General features: G+C 46.2%; 2 pseudogenes; one reads left to right on the plus strand and one right to left on the minus strand.

Moving 5' to 3' along the window:
* Window positions 1-3,494: 3,494 nt before the first annotated feature.
* Window positions 3,495-8,717, plus strand: LOC136513472 (uncharacterized; annotated as a pseudogene).
* Window positions 8,505-14,250, minus strand: LOC136513470 (serine/threonine-protein kinase ppk5-like; annotated as a pseudogene).
* Between the last annotated feature and the right edge of the window lie 1,548 nt (window positions 14,251-15,798).

Raw genomic sequence — 15,798 nt, forward strand, 5'->3', positions numbered from 1 at the left:
GATGAGGTTGGAGGTGTTTTTGTCGATGCCGATGAAGGAAGGCTTGAAGACTACTGCCGATGAAACAGGAAGTATGCCGATGGAAAGGAGGTCGGTGAGATTTCCATCGTAATTGAGGCGGACAGGGAAATAGATAGGAGTTGATTTCCTTTTCTGTATTTATTAGAGTATGATTCATGTAAGAGTCACGTATTTTCTTAGGTATGGATTTGGTGTCCTAGTTATGTTTGGTTATGTCTCTTTAGATCAGGGTATAAATATAGATTGAAGGGCAATGTAAAAGATATATCAATCAATATCAAAACTAATTTTTACTCTTATTTGCACCTACTTACTTTTCGACGACTTCGTCAATTTGCACATTTTTCTTTTTACGAGTTCTCATTGATTCGGCGAGTTGCATCGCAGTGCAACCTTTGGCGATTCTCGAGTTCCGCGTGAGTACCTCTTGGCCGTGACTTCCGGGCGTATCGCTGTTGTCAGGACCAAAGTGCTCGTATCTTCATCCTTGTCGATTAACAGGTCAAATCGACTGGCACGCTTTGGATATCGATTCGGGTATTAGCCCTTTGTGTTTGCAGATCCACTTTTGCATCAACAACTCTATGGACTAGTCTCACAGTGTTTCAACTAACTGATGAGCATTATTTTAATCGCTATGAACTGCTTTTGAGCAACAATGTGGTTGCTCATGGTCCACCCATAGGGCAAAATATTACTTTCTCAGTTTCCCTCCATCTCTCTCCTGCGTTCCTGCTCTTGCCGGCTGTATGCGCCAACCGCCTTGGCCCTCTGTGCTGACTGTGAGGGCGCTGCTCCAGCCATCCACGCGCCGCCCCGTTCGTCCCTGCCGCTCACGAGGCCGCCGCCCGGTCATCCGCGAGGCTGTCGTAGCCATCTGCCCGCGAGGACACCACCACATACATCCGCGCGCGCCGCCCGCGAGGACACCGCCACAGGCATCCGCGCGGCCACCACCATGTGCACACCGAGCACGAAGAAGCTAGAGTCCGAGGCGGTAGGAGGAAGTTTGCGTGGGTGCCAGCCGTCGGTGGCACGCGAGGTCGCCCGATCTAAGTAGGTTGCTGCCTGATCTAAGCAGGGATGTTGGAGATCTAACGTAGAAGGGGAAGGGCATGGTTGGATTCAATGAGTGGAGGGAGATCGGGGGGGTGGAGATAAGTAGCGGTTGCAGACGTTTTTAACGGAGAGTTGTGGCTCGTGCGCAGCAAAGAGGAAGTTGAGGGCGTGGGATTTTTTATTTTGGCGTGAGACCTAGCTTTATTGACAATCGGTCCATGTGCATTGTGTTTTTGAACTTTACTATTGACCCTTGTTGTAGAACTTATCTATATGAACAGGTTGACTATATACATTGTGGTTGTTCATGCTAGTGTTTGTAAAAGAAATTATTCTTTGTTTTGTTTTATAATTTATTAGTCCCAAGGTACCCTCTTGTAAATTTATAGTACCAAGAATCTTTTGCCCTTTTAATCGCACAAGCGTGGAGATCCATGGAGGAATTGAAAGTCGCTGATGTGTGTGCGTACTCGCCCATTCGACTCGCGTGTGTTATTTTGAATTTCTTTTTTATTAATTACTGTAGGATTGAGTTGAAGGGTGTGTCTAGTGCAAGCGGTAAAGTCTTACCGTTTGTGATCGAAAGGTTCCGGATTTAAATCGTGATCTTCTCGTATTACACATACGACGAGAATAAGACTTGTCACTGATTTTTTCTTTAGACTGCATGCATAACCGGAGCTCTCTGGCTACTGCAGCATCGAGTTCCGGGAGCGCACATGCTTTTTAAGGGCGTCCTCAACGGTTGTCGAAATAGCTAGCTGTCATCAGCTTTTGTCACACGTGGAGCGAGAGCATCTGAAAGCATGACGCTAGCGACGAAGAAATCGCCTAGCACGCACACTGCCTAACAAATCAACAGTATCTGTCTACTTCCCCCATGTTCTCCTGTGAAGTGGATTCCTAGTTTTTTTATTTTTATTTTTATTTTTTTTAATCTTCTCTCCCTCCACATCTGCAGGCGATTTGGCCACGTCGTCGGAGAAGCCTTAAGGGCACTCGCAAGAGGTGACTTATAAGCTAGTTTTAAGTATTTTTTTATATTTTTATAGAAGAGAGATAAAAGTTAGCTTTTGATTAAGAATTAGACTCATACACATATTCTAGAAATATTGAAGAGTGTCATATATGCCTAATCATACTATGAACCATTGTTAAAAGGTAATACTATTGGAGAGGTTGGCTCAGAGCTAGTATCTGACTCTTACTATTGTGGGTGTCCTAAGACAGTCTCCAAAAACCGTGACCTAAAATACAAGACACATTTGTCCTTTAAGTAGCGCTATACACAAATGGTTTAATACACAACAAGACTAAAAAGACAACCCTTTCTGAAAATAGGTCTCCAGGAGGAAGGATACTTAGATTTGAGTTATGTCTCTCCTGACACCTAAAATAAACCTTCCATATAGGTAGTCTGTTGGAGACTATAGATATTGCATTGGAAACCCATTTTTAGTTTGGGTTCCGCAATGGGTCTTCTGTTAGAGACAACCTAAGGGGGTGTTTGAACCGTTCTACTCCATAGTTTTCAGCTCTGCACCACGTTTTTTTTGGCAAATAGGTTCAGCTCACAAACTCTGCTCGAGAAAAAGGTGGAGTTATGAGAGCACCCAAAAAGATGCTCCACAAACTCTAGTTTTTTTTTGTGAAATTACTCCATGATGAAGTTTACGTAGCGGTCACAAACACGCCTTAAGTTTTTATTATTCCGTTGCCTACAAATTTGACTATTCAATTTTATAGGACCAATTTCAATGGAATTTTATGAAAGTTTTCGAAATATTAAATAACCTATCAACTTAGCAAATATATTGACATGACACAATATATTAATGATGAGAGATGGTTAAAATTTTATGGGATAAAATGAGTTTTATGAAGATAAAATTATTCCACACTATTTCTAACACATAGAAATATTAGACATTAGAATATGAAATCCGACTGGCTTAAGATTGTGGGCTTATGGTGTTAATATACTCAATTTATTCTTTTAAGTTTCACCCTACTAGTAGAATGTCATCTATGGCTCTGTTTGGCTGGCTAGAAAAACGATTGATACTGATGCTATACTGATTTATTGTGAGAGAAAGACAGTGTTATTTTGCTGAAACGATACGTCTGATAAATTCATGCGAACAAGCTTATACGTATTCCGCACGAGGCGGTATTTTGCCGGTTTACCTTTTTTTTTTTGAAATATTTGTCGGTTTACCTTGCTGTCACAGATATCACGTTCTGGCAAGGAAACCTGCCCACACAAAGGAAAGACAGACCAGGCAACCACACTCTATGATTGCTTCCTATCCGTTCCGTCCTACTGTCTAAACTCAGCCTCTTCGGCTGATTCGTATAGTCGCTGGTTCAGGAAAAAATAGTGCTGGCTGAACCAGAAATTCGTGATCGTATACGTCAAGCACAAGCCAAACGAACAGGCTGAGTCTCCGCCTCCAGAAAGATGTCGGCGGCGACGGAGGTGGCGCCAGTTCAGCAGCGGGGCCATGCGGCGGCGGCGTGGCGGGTGGTGGAGGGGTGGGTCGGCCTGCTCTTCCAGATCCTGCTCCGGATCATCCGCGGCACGCCCTCCTCCTGGGCGCAGCTCCTCTCCTTCGTGGGCCTGCGCCATCCGCTCCTCCGAGTCGCCGCGTCGCCTGAGGTGGCCTTCGTGCAGCTCCCATCCGAGGTCCCTGCTGACGCGTCGCCTCCGCCGCTCCGGCGGCTCACGGTACGGACCTCCATGCCTTCGACCTGCTGGAACGCGAAATGATGGTGACTTAGGTAGTTTGGACCTTTGGAGGGCCAAGGATCAGTTGGAAATTGGAACTATGGGGTTATTCGTAATACCTGACTGTTAAAGGGATATATGCTTCTGTAGCTGGACTCATGCGGGCGCGGGCGATATCCAATGTAAAAACTGAAAAGTTAGTGATCATTCCGCAGGTTTTTGAATCTATTTTATTTTTGAGCTCTGGTGGTCTGATGGCCGGTGGGTGGTATGATTTCCAGTTTCTAGGCATGACTCCTAAGTCCTAATTGAGTAATTGACTGCTTAGTACTAACATGATTCTCGGCTATAATTTTTGACGTTTGTTTTCTATCTGCCTTTCTTAGTTATGGCTATCAAGTCTACTTCAATGAACTTCCTGTGATACTTGCATAATCTGCAGGTGGTGCTTGACTTGGATGAAACTTTAGTTTGCGCGTATGAGTCATTGAGCCTTCCTGCTACTCTGCGCACACAGGCTGTTGAAGCAGGATTGCATTGCTTTGACATGGAGTGCGTATCGTCTGAAAAGGCAAGTAAATTGCAGTGTTGTGCATTTGCCTTTTCTATTGCTGTTTAGTATACTTCTTAGTTCTTAGAAAGGTACTTACAGAAGTATATTTCTTGGTTTATTACAGGATCCTGATGGAAGGCAGAGGATAAATCGTGTAACTGTCTTTGAGCGTCCTGGCTTGCATGAATTTTTGTAGCGAACTAGCGAATTTGCTGATCTTGTTCTCTTTACAGCTGGTTTGGAAGGTTTGATCTCCTTAGCTATTTTTATCTTTTGACAACAAAAGCCTAGTTGATTTCACACCTCATGCCACTAATCTGTGCTCTTATCCAGGCTATGCCAAACCTCTAGTTGACAGGATTGATGCTCATAACAGATTCACTCACTGTCTCTATTGGCCATCAACTGTTACTACGTAAGTTGTCATTGGCAATTTGGCATTTCCATAAGCTATTACTGATGGGCTGGTATATTCTCAAGGTTTCTTGCCCATAAAAACTCAACTGGTTTCAGTTGGAGGCTAAGGCCCTGTTTGGCACATTGGTATATAGCTTATAAGCTACTTATGACCAAAATAAGCTGAAACTTAGCCAAAACGGCATTGCTTTTCTGCAGCTTATTCTTTTCTTGATCACGCCGAAGGTTTGCGTGTCTTTGTATTAAGATAGAGAAAACGTTTAATACAACACGCCTCAACGGCGCCCTAGGTGGTCAGAAGAGTAGTACATGGAAGCTCGACCCTCCCTAATGTACGGAAAGCTATGCTCTTACATTGGATACTGATCAACCCGACTTGCGGTGCCGGCTAGGGGGCCTATTCCCGGGCTGCCGAACGGCGGCGGCGCTGCTTGCGCGCACCCACGTCGCCGTCCTGTGGGAACAACTCACGTAGTGCCTACATATTACCGGGGTCATCGCCGTAGATTTCGTCGTACGCCTTCAGGGCCGACGTCGACGGTGATGACATCCCGCTAGTCAGTCCCAGACGCTTCAAGACAAGGTGCTCACCACGCTTGGACGCCGGGATATGCGATATGCTCTGCGCCGCTATCCGCCTGCTTCCCTTGGGTAGCGCGGGCGGTGTACGTCCGGCGTGGGCCGTATCAACTCCGGGCAGCTCTAGGAGTGGCGGCTGTCTTGCCTTTGTGACTCCCTCGATGAAGCGCTTGAGACGGCTGTCAGCGGAGGTCATCTGTGGGGGTGGAGTGCGGCTGGCGGCATCCGCAGCAGCCACAAGCGTCGCGTCTCCTGGGGTGGCTGCCCCGACCAGCGCTGGGTAAGGGCGCGTCTCCACATCCACGACGCCGGGCTGTCCCCCCGTGGCGGCGTGACTTGTGGTGGCCCCTGCACTGGCGACGTCGTAGGTGAGACCGTCATGCACTGGGCAGCCTTCGCCGGAGAGCGCGTGTCCACTTGGGATGCGCTCGCATCCTGAGAGGCCACCGCCGACGCCGACGGGCACCCAGGCGCCAGTGCTCCTGCTGGGCGACTGGCGACGAGCTCCTCCAGCATAGGTTCGACCACGCAGGAGTCCCCGCACTCGCGCACCGCTCCAACACCAGCGGATCTGGCTCGGGGAAACATAGTGCTGCAGGAGTAGTGGTAGCAGCGTTGTCACCTTATTCTAGCCACACTTACTCCCACCACCCCTTTATTTAGAGGGACAATTGTCTGGCGGACGTCCAAAGTGATGGTCGTTTGCTGGCGGACACCACGTTTTGAGCAGTTTGCAAGAAAACACTCTGGTTTGGTGAAATTATGCCACAGGACACCGCGGACCGGTTGCAGCCGGTTGAGGAGAGAAAATTTCGTTTTGGACATCCGGTGCCCCAGAGCCATAGTTGGGTCCGCCCCTCTCCCTCTCACTGACGCGCGGGCCTCACCTGTCATCTTCTCATCTTCTTCTTCCTCCTCTTCTCCTCTCTCCTCATCTCTTCTTCCATTGCTGAGCAGCAGCCACCCGCCGTCGACCAGCCCTAGCCACGCAGGCGCACAGCGGCGGTGGCGGCGGCGCTGTCCTCGTGGCTGTCGTCGTCATCCGCCACCGCGGCTTGCCCCTAAGCCTTGGCCCCCGCTGCGGCGAAGGCCGGGGACGGGAAGGGCTGCGGTGCGTCGGCGAGCGCGCCGAAGAAGGGCGCGACGGGGAGGCACTCGTGGCAGCGCGCGAGCGGGTTGGCCGAGTCGATGTTAGCGTTGCAGGCGCAGCAGAGCGCGGCGGCGTCGGCGCGGCAGGTGACGGTGGTGGGGGCGTGCTCACAGACCTCGCACAGCAGACGCGCGCGTGGCGCGACCCGGCGCCGTGCGCCCTGGCATCGCAACCGGGGCACAGGAACGCGCCGTCCTAGCGGCTGCAGACGCGCCGTCCAGCCGCGCCGGCTCCGCAGCGCACGCGTCGCAGGGGCGCGCCCATCACGCTTCAGTACCCCACTGCCGGCTTCTGCTCCAGCTCCACCGCGGTGTCCATGCCTTTGCTGTCTGCTCTGGCGTCACGATGAGAGATGCTCCATGCCTCTGCTGTCTGCTCCAGGTGAGCGCTCTCAGCAGGAAAGCAGCGGCGGCGTGTGGCAGCGGGCTACAGCGGCGCATGCGTATCAGCAGCAGCGCCGGCCGGAGAAAGGGAGAGAGGAATAAGAAAGCGGTAGGGGCAAGAATGCCATTTCACCGCTGTTCTCTCTCAACCGGCTGCAACCAGTCCGCGGTGTCCTGTGGCCTAATTTCACCGAACCAGAGTGTCTTCTGGCAAAATGCTCCAAAGTGGGTGTCCTCCAGCAAAGGGCCATCACTTTGGATGTCCAACAGACAATTATCCCTTATTTATACTAACAAGTAGACGCTAGGTCGGACCTGCTTAGAAAGTGCTTCCCAGAGAAGATGTACCAAACAAGGCCTGAGTCTCAAATAGAAATTTTCATCTCTCAAGTGATTCATCAACAGCATATTAGCATGACATCCCTCTGTTCAGTCCGATTGGGCAGATTTAGTTCATCTTTTATTATTTTTTGTTTTTTTATTTGCTGCTGACTTCGCTACCTTATGTAGTTATTTTCTTGTTCATAACCACTTTACGTGAACTGCAAATCTGGTTTTACTGATGTTTCCGTGAAACCTCGTATCATGTTGATTGGACAAAATACTTAATTCAGTGAGAAAGTAAGTCCTTTGTCGCATTAGCTGAGCTGGTTCAGTCTTCTGATAATGTATATTTGTAATTTCAGTGAATACAGAGAGCATGTAAAAGATCTCTCTTGTTTGTCCAAGATTTCCAGAGAATTGTCCTTGTTGATAACAACCCATACAGTTTCTTACTGCAACCATTGAATGGAATACCATGTATTACATTTTCAGCTGGACAACCTGTTGACGATCAGGTAAAACTAGCTACGTACATAAATAGTTATTTGGTTCTACAGTTTCATTCCCTAGTGTTACTGATCCGTTTACATGTTCTGACATTTTAGCTCATGGGAACGATATTTCCGCTTCTCGAACACCTTGCTCTGCAAAAAGATGTTAGGCCTGCATTGTATGAAACGTTTCACATGCCAGAGTGGTTCCAAAGACAAGGAATCCCACAAATTGAACAGGCAGTTTAGGAATTGCAGCCGCCACATTGGATTATTGAAAGGCAAAACCTGCTCTTGTACAGTTGCATAGATACACGAAGTCACGAAGACCTTGTTCACATGTTTGAAGGGAGGGAAAGGGATAAAAAGGAATTGTAATTTAGCCCAATGATAGATCTCTATTTGTGACGTGAATCTTGTTTTATGGTTATATAGCACTTATTTCTGTTTTGTAAAACTGTCTGCACCTCAAACATCGCTTTATACCCACTCGCCCTGCATCCAGATATAGCAAACACTCATGAAGGTGCCACAATGACTGCCAGACTGGCAAACACTCATGAAGGTGCCACAGTGACTGCTAGGGAGTGATTGCTCTCAGTGGCAGCGCTTCGGCTGCTGCTGCTGCAAGCAAGCAAGCACTCCGAGCAAGCCTATAGCTCCGTTGCCCTCCGAAGGTGGGTCCGTAGACGGCAATGTCTGCGCCAGATGGCTGAGTTCACGTGAAGAAATGTAAGGTAAATCTATGAATTCCATTTGCTATACCATGAGTTGGATCAACATCGTAGTACATGGCAACTGTACAAAAGAAGAAGCAACTTTTCTCATATTTACATGCACGAACTAGCGTGTATACACGATTGATTCACCTTGCAAAACAGGGTTTTCAATGCCAAGTGTGACCTAAAAAACCCCACGAAGCCAGATCCTGCTGCAAAAGGAAACATGTTGTTTGAGGTGCCAGTAGCTTCGGAAAGTGTGGCCTACTTGTCAGGAACGAGTTTGATTGGCCGTTGAACTATATTTGAACGAAAGCCATCGGTGTTGCAATGCTTCGCTGGCCGTTGGTCTCTTTCTGGGGTTTATTTGCAGCAGGTAAGACAGAAAATCAACAAATTTCTTGTCTGGGCACTGCAAGTGGCGCCACAACGAGGATTTCTCTGGATCAAATACTCCAACTGATCTGTCTCCTATTTTTTTAGCAGGAAATGGAATAGGAAAAATAAGCACTCGGTGCTGCATGATAATTGTGCAAAGAACAAACAAAATAATATTCTTATGCCAAAGATCCCATGGTGACAACAAACTATAGCCTTTAAGGACAAGTGCAGGGCTAGATTGTCTTCTGCGCCTCAACTATCCAGGGACGGAGTACAACTAAGTAACTAACTGGTGGATATTAATACACATTGACAAGGGACCAAGATAGAAGTAAATAGCTACATGTTCGATTGAGTATTATGTATCAAGTCTGCACCTACAGACCAGATTATTAGCAGATGGTGTACAATTGAGAAGAAACATTTTTTTGAACGAATTGAGACTTCTACCGAACAGTACCTTGGTGCTATTGGTAATGTTACTTAGTAGTTAGTACATCAGGTATTTGAGCTATCAGCTTTTACTTCTGCACTACTCAGGGTGTGTTGTATATGTCATAAGAAAATTTAGAACAAGTGCTTCAGCATAAATAAGCCTCTACTCCATCCGTTCCAAATTATAAGACGTTTTGGCTTTTCTAGATATATTGCTTTCACTATGCATGTAGACATAGTGTATATCTAAGAGCGTAGCAAAAGTTATGAATCTAGAAAAGCCAAAACGTCTTATAATTTGGAACGGATTGAATATTACAAAGTAATTGTACTACCGGTGTCATTTATTTATTTTTTGAACGTACTACCGGTGGCATTTACCATGCCACTCATGTGGTTTTCATATCATCATGCAAAATCAACGTGAGCAACATCACCGATTTGTTGTTAACTATAGTGCATACTGAAACAAAGTTATGTTGATAATCTTGCATATGATCCAATAATGGCCCCGTTCGGCTTGCTGAATCTTGGCTGAAATTGGCTGAAATGTTGTGAGAGAAAAACACTGTTCCGGCTGAAAAAAGAAGCCGAACACGCCGAATATGGGGTAAACCGAACGGGGCCAATTACCTCATTCTTGTGGAAAAGGTCATAGTCATCTGTGAAGTACTTCTGGGTCTCCTGTCCTGATGCAAGCATTTCCATATCAATTGGACCAATTGTCCCAATCATACGAGCAAGAATGATTGATATTGATTCATTAGGAAAGAGCACCTGTGACATGTCAAAGGGGCCGCAATCACATATATGACTTCTTTCAGAAAGCAGGAGGTAGCCACTACTACTGTTAGTTTCAATAGACACATTATCCCCAGTAAAAATAATACCAAGACAATGATTCCCCATTATATGCAGTCTGAAATTGCTAGCATTTTTCAGATGTATAGTAATATAAGCTTTTGAAACCACAGGAATAAAGCCATCACCAAGGTTAGAGTCTCTTTCAACTCGAATTTGGGTGTCTATTTCTTCTTAATGCAATGGCACCTAAGGTTCAACCAACATGTCAAGCACCTACAGAGTTCCTGCATATATTGATCTCCTCTGGATGAAATGAGTAACAAAACAAGGTAAAACAACGCAATGAGCACCTCAAATACCATTACCAGAGTAAATCCAACAAAATGGCAAATCAGGTTTTGTTGACAGTTATTTACCACACTAGGGTCTCCCCCTACAGCCCTCCTGTTTTCGCTTGAAAATGCTAATATTTGCAAGATAAGGTTAAAAGACATGCGGATTTAACTGTCAGCACTACATTATTTGTCTTTTGTTTTTCCTTAAATCAGCTCAGTTGGTTCACATGTTGAGAGTTCAATATAATACCAAACAAAATAGAGAATAGGAAGTCAAGATATAAACTTACTTCACCAGTGTACAGTTCAGCTAAGATGCAGCCAAGAGACCAGATGTCAATTTTCTGATCATATGGCAAACCTAGAATGACCTCAGGAGATCGGTAAGAACGTGATTGGACATATAGGTTTAAGTTGTCTGACAAGAAGCAGCTGCTTCCAAGATCAATAACCTTGATTTCACATCTGCTATAGCTCTTCAGAAGGATATTCTCTGGTTTCAGGTCACAATGAACTATGTTTAGATGATGCAAATATACCGAAGCCTCCAAGCATTGTCGAGCTATAGCCTGAAAGCAAGACAAAAGGCTCTTATTTCAGCAACCTTCTTTGTTTCCACTTAATAAAATTTAATCACACTTAAAGTATTTATTCCAACCTTTTAAAATATATTGAGATATAGATGGTTAACAAATATAAAAAAGAACATTATTTTACAGAAGCTGGGTATTACAAGGGCAGCTGTAAATGCCTTTTCTGATTACTTGAATTAGAGTTGACTGGCCATATGACTGCAGTAACGAGTGATTTGATCACAAAACAGTTTCATATACCTGTATTCTGGGCAACGAAAAGTACACCTCATCACCAGACTCCTGGTTATATTTCTGAAACTCATAAAGATTTGCACGTAGTAATTCAGTGACAATGAAGAGATGTTCCTGCCAAATTGTTTCACTGTCAGCATTTTGCAAGTTCAAAAAGAGCTTGGACAAATATCAAAGAGGTAAATTATTGAAGTATACATCACGAACAGGAAACTAGTATCTTTTTTTTTAATTGTTCCTTAGGACTTGTAATGAATGACCTCCTTAAGAGCAATATGACTGTTCACTGAGTTCTATGGTGTAAAAGAAAGCACAAGGCCTAGTTCACTGAATAAGTGAATATGTGCATCACACCTGATAGTAAAAATAATCATAGAGACGCAGTATATGATGGTCATCATCTGGATCATATTTATTGACAAACTTGAGGAGCTTTATCTCATCCAAACTCTGGTCAAAGAAATCCTTGTCATTTTTTATTATTTTAAGGCACACATCAACTCCAGTGCGAAGGTCGTGTGCCCGTACAACCTTGCTGAATGCAGCGGAACCGAGATACTCAGTGACACGATATCTTCCAGCTATAACTGAATCCATGACAATGGGGAATTCTTTGTTTTCCTCAAAGCCAGTCCTGCAGTGGACATCTGTAGCATGAGTACAATATCCCTATAATTATTTGGCAGCAGAAGAAAATAAGAAACGTATCTGATGGTGAACCTGTTCTTCCGGTGGAAAATTTTCAGGTCAAATGCCTCATACTCCTGCTGAAACTTAGAGAGTACAGGATCGACTTTTGGGTCTTCCTGAAATTTGTGAGTAGCAGAGTTCTGAATATCTGTATCTGCAGTCTTGAAATCTTCCACCCCATAAACATCAAAAGCGACTGCACTCTCAGGAAAAGGATGTATGCAGTAGCTATCTTTTAGAAATTCTTTGCCATCAGCATTTTCCTCATTTGTTACCATACAAACATCTAGGTCGTCATTTCCTATTAAGTCATTTTCAAGCCCAGTATCTGCAAAAGATAACTAGAGTTAAAACGAAATCATTTAATCAAGGAAAAAATATCCTTTGCGTTAGATGTGTGAACGATGAAGTCCAGGTAAAGGCATATGGATATAGACTAAGAAGCAAAATTAATTTCATCATTGACATGTGGAACGGGATTCAAGCTTGCTTTGTTGCAGTTATACCCACTGGTGCAGAATTTTAGCAGTAACTCTAAACTCAATTCACCATCACAAACATTGAACTTGATGCCAATAAAATTTAGGATATATTCTGAGAAAAGGCATTTGTGTGAAGCAAAATGGTAGCCAAGGGTTAGCGCAAATTCCAATTACAATGTCATGAGGTTAGTTCCATATAAATTAGCAAAAAAAATGCGAGAAATGAAACTGAGAAAAAGGAAAGAGGTCAGAACTACTTACTCTCAAGAGCATCTGCATCAGCCAAGTACGGAGTAAGCATTTGAAGTTCCTTCTCCAGAGCACTAAGATCCAACCCGTCATCCTCTCCTTTCTTGAAATCCACTAACGGATCGCTTGCATCAAACACATTCAGCCTGAACCGGAACGCTTCTGCAACACATTCATGAAGCACCTCCATATCGTCCATGATCTGATACCTCCCATAAACAGCGGAGCAAGAATCTCTCACCAACTTCTCATTATAGCAGCAACCGCAAGGTGACGACGAGCAAGCATTCACCTCTGTGCACCCGTAAGAGTCCGCATTGCAGTCTCCATGTACGTGCCTGCGACCGCAGCCATCGCCAAGCTCCCGCACCTCACTGCGCTGCAAGCTGACGTCAGGACCAACAATGAACTTGTCCTCCCCTTCGCTGCCATCGCTCTCCGGCTTGCTGTGGAACAGGTGGTTGTCGTAGAGCCAGTTGTCAGTGAAGAACGGATCAGTGGTGTCGTACTCGCGGGCCGTCCCGAACTCCACCTCCGACGAGGACGCCTCCGACGGCGAGCGAGGTGGCGACCATAGCCCGCCGCACGGATTCAGCGTACCTGATCCCCACGGGGAGGTGAGCAGCCGAGACAAGCATGACCGACCAAAATTAGGATCAGAAGTAAACAAACTTAGAGCAAGCAGCCAAGCAACCAGGGGAGGTGTCGAGATTGGGGGGCGGTGTCAATGAGGCAGGCATGTACGCATTTGGGGGAAAAACACTGTCGCAAGCAAGCACGCGGTACCTGAGGGTGTGGAACGCATGCTGACGAAGGTGTCAGAGGAGGAGCTGGAGCGTGGGCTGGCGATCGCGCCCCCGCCGCCGCACGAGGCGCGCAGCCGCAGCGGCGGAAGCTTGGGGTCATCGAATCCAGGCGCCGACATGGCTGGTGCGAGCCGACGTGCCGCGTGCGCCCGGGTCAAGCTCGCGGTCGCTCAGCATGCACCGGCTCCTATCATTGGAAGCGAAGCGAGGGCAAAGCAAGCGGGCTGGCCGGCGCAGGCACACAGCGGCAGATACAATGACAGGGACGCTGACGCACCGAGGACGGGCGAGGCGAGGCGGCGGGGCACGGGATCCAACAGCCGCCGCGCCCGGCGGGCGCCGAACAATAACTCTTCTAAAGTGTGCGAGCGTGTAGCTCTGACGTCTGGGGCCCGCGCCGCCCCCAGAAGCCAGAGGCCCAGAGGCGCAGGCGGCAGGCCCAGCCGTCGGCTTCCGCGCCGCGGGGATGCGGGGCGTCGCTGTCGCGTGGCGACTGGCGATGCGGATGCGGTGGGTGGTCGGGACGCCGGGACGGTGGGGAGTGGACTCCGATGTGGAGTGCCGCCATTATTGTCGGTGGCTGCCGCGCGGGCCCGCAGGATACCTGGACGCCGCCCTCCTTGCGGCTCTGCTTCGCTGGGAGAAGTGGGGACCGGGGATTTTGCGCTGCGCCTGCCGGGCCGGGCCGGCGGCGTCCCTGTGAGTAGTACACCGTGACAGCCAGCCAGCCAAATGTTACGGGCTGGTGGCGCTGGCGGATGGCGTCAGATCAGATCCCAACAGCAGAAGGGGACACGGCACCAGATCTGCCAACGGAGGCCGCTTCGTACCTGTCTCGATTCCGACTCGTCTCGACGTATAAGAACGCATCGCACATCGTAAACACGCATGCAATCGCTCACAGAAAGAATTCAAATGACTTCGATTGGTTGCCGACTGCTGTGGTGAGTTTCAATCTGAATCAAACAAATTCATGTTGCGAGTTACCGGCGTCAGCTATGGGTGCTCCTCGTTTCTGACCTCAGAGAAAGCTGAAGATCGAGACTAGCAATTTGTTGGCGAGCGAGACTGCGAGAGCGAGATCGGAACTACAAATTGGGTAGGATTGGCCGCACCCTGACGAAGCCCTAGGCAATTTCGTTGTCACGGTGGTCAGAGACTAGCGGATAAAGCACCCCTTTCTCTTTGTCATCGAACTTCTAAAACTGGGCCTTGTTTAGATACCCTTAAAATTTTAAGTTTTTTCACTCTCTCTTCATCACATCAATTTTTAGCCGTTTGCATGGATCATTAAATATAGGTAAAAAAATAACTAATTATACAGTTTAGTTGGAAATCACGAGATAAATCTTTTGAGCTTAGTTGGTCCACGATTGGACAATATTTACCAAATAAGATGAAAGTGCTACTATTCATCGGGTTGAAATTTTTTTCAATCTAAACAAGGCCTAGCTACAATAGGTTGACGCTTAATTTATTATATATGCACGAGTCGAGTACTCGTGATAATATAAGGTGGATGCAATTTACGGGGTGTTTGATCCGGTGACTAAAAAATTTAGGAGATGTCACGTGAGGGTGTCGCATGGGGTGTTTGGATACTAATAAAAAAATAAATTACAGAATCCGCCAGTACTCCACGAGACAAATTTATTAAGCCTAATTAATCTATCATTAACACATGTTTACTGTAGCACTTCATTGTCAAATCATGGACTAATTAGGCTTAAAAGATTCGTCTCGCAAATTAGTCGCAAGCTGTACAATTAGTTTCGTAATTAGTCTATATTTAATATTCTATGCATGTATCGAACATCCGATAGGACAACGACTAAAGTTTAGGAGAAGAAACCAAACACCCCCTTAGTTGGCAGCGTACAGGGCTATATATATATATATATATGTGTGTGTGTGTGTGGAGTATATTCAGTAGTCAGCTACAAAAATAAGTTATTCTGTAGTCACCTCTATTTACGATAATGTTAATATATATTTACAATAGTTGGATTACTATAACATACGAGGATATTTACCATAACGTTATAATAAACCATTTAGTAAAGAATTATTATAATCTCATAAATCAACATAGTAATTATCATAGTTTAAAGTAGCTACAGAATAAGTTATTTTGTAGTAGGATATCATACCAGAAAAGGTGATCAGAATAAGATGGATGAACAGGCAAACAGTTCGCTCGGTACCACATGGCACATCCGATCGGGACGGCGAGCTTTTTGCATTTCCAGCCGGTGCTGCTGGATCGTCTCTTTCCAAGTTTCCATCATGTGATTTCTTTATCGCCTGATGAAGCAATTAATGGTATTTTGGTAGATCTGGCTAGCGTTAGGTACTGCTCCCACTC

Source organism: Miscanthus floridulus, chromosome 16, assembly GCF_019320115.1.
Source record: "Miscanthus floridulus cultivar M001 chromosome 16, ASM1932011v1, whole genome shotgun sequence".
In the NCBI taxonomy this organism is placed as follows: Eukaryota; Viridiplantae; Streptophyta; class Magnoliopsida; order Poales; family Poaceae; genus Miscanthus; species Miscanthus floridulus.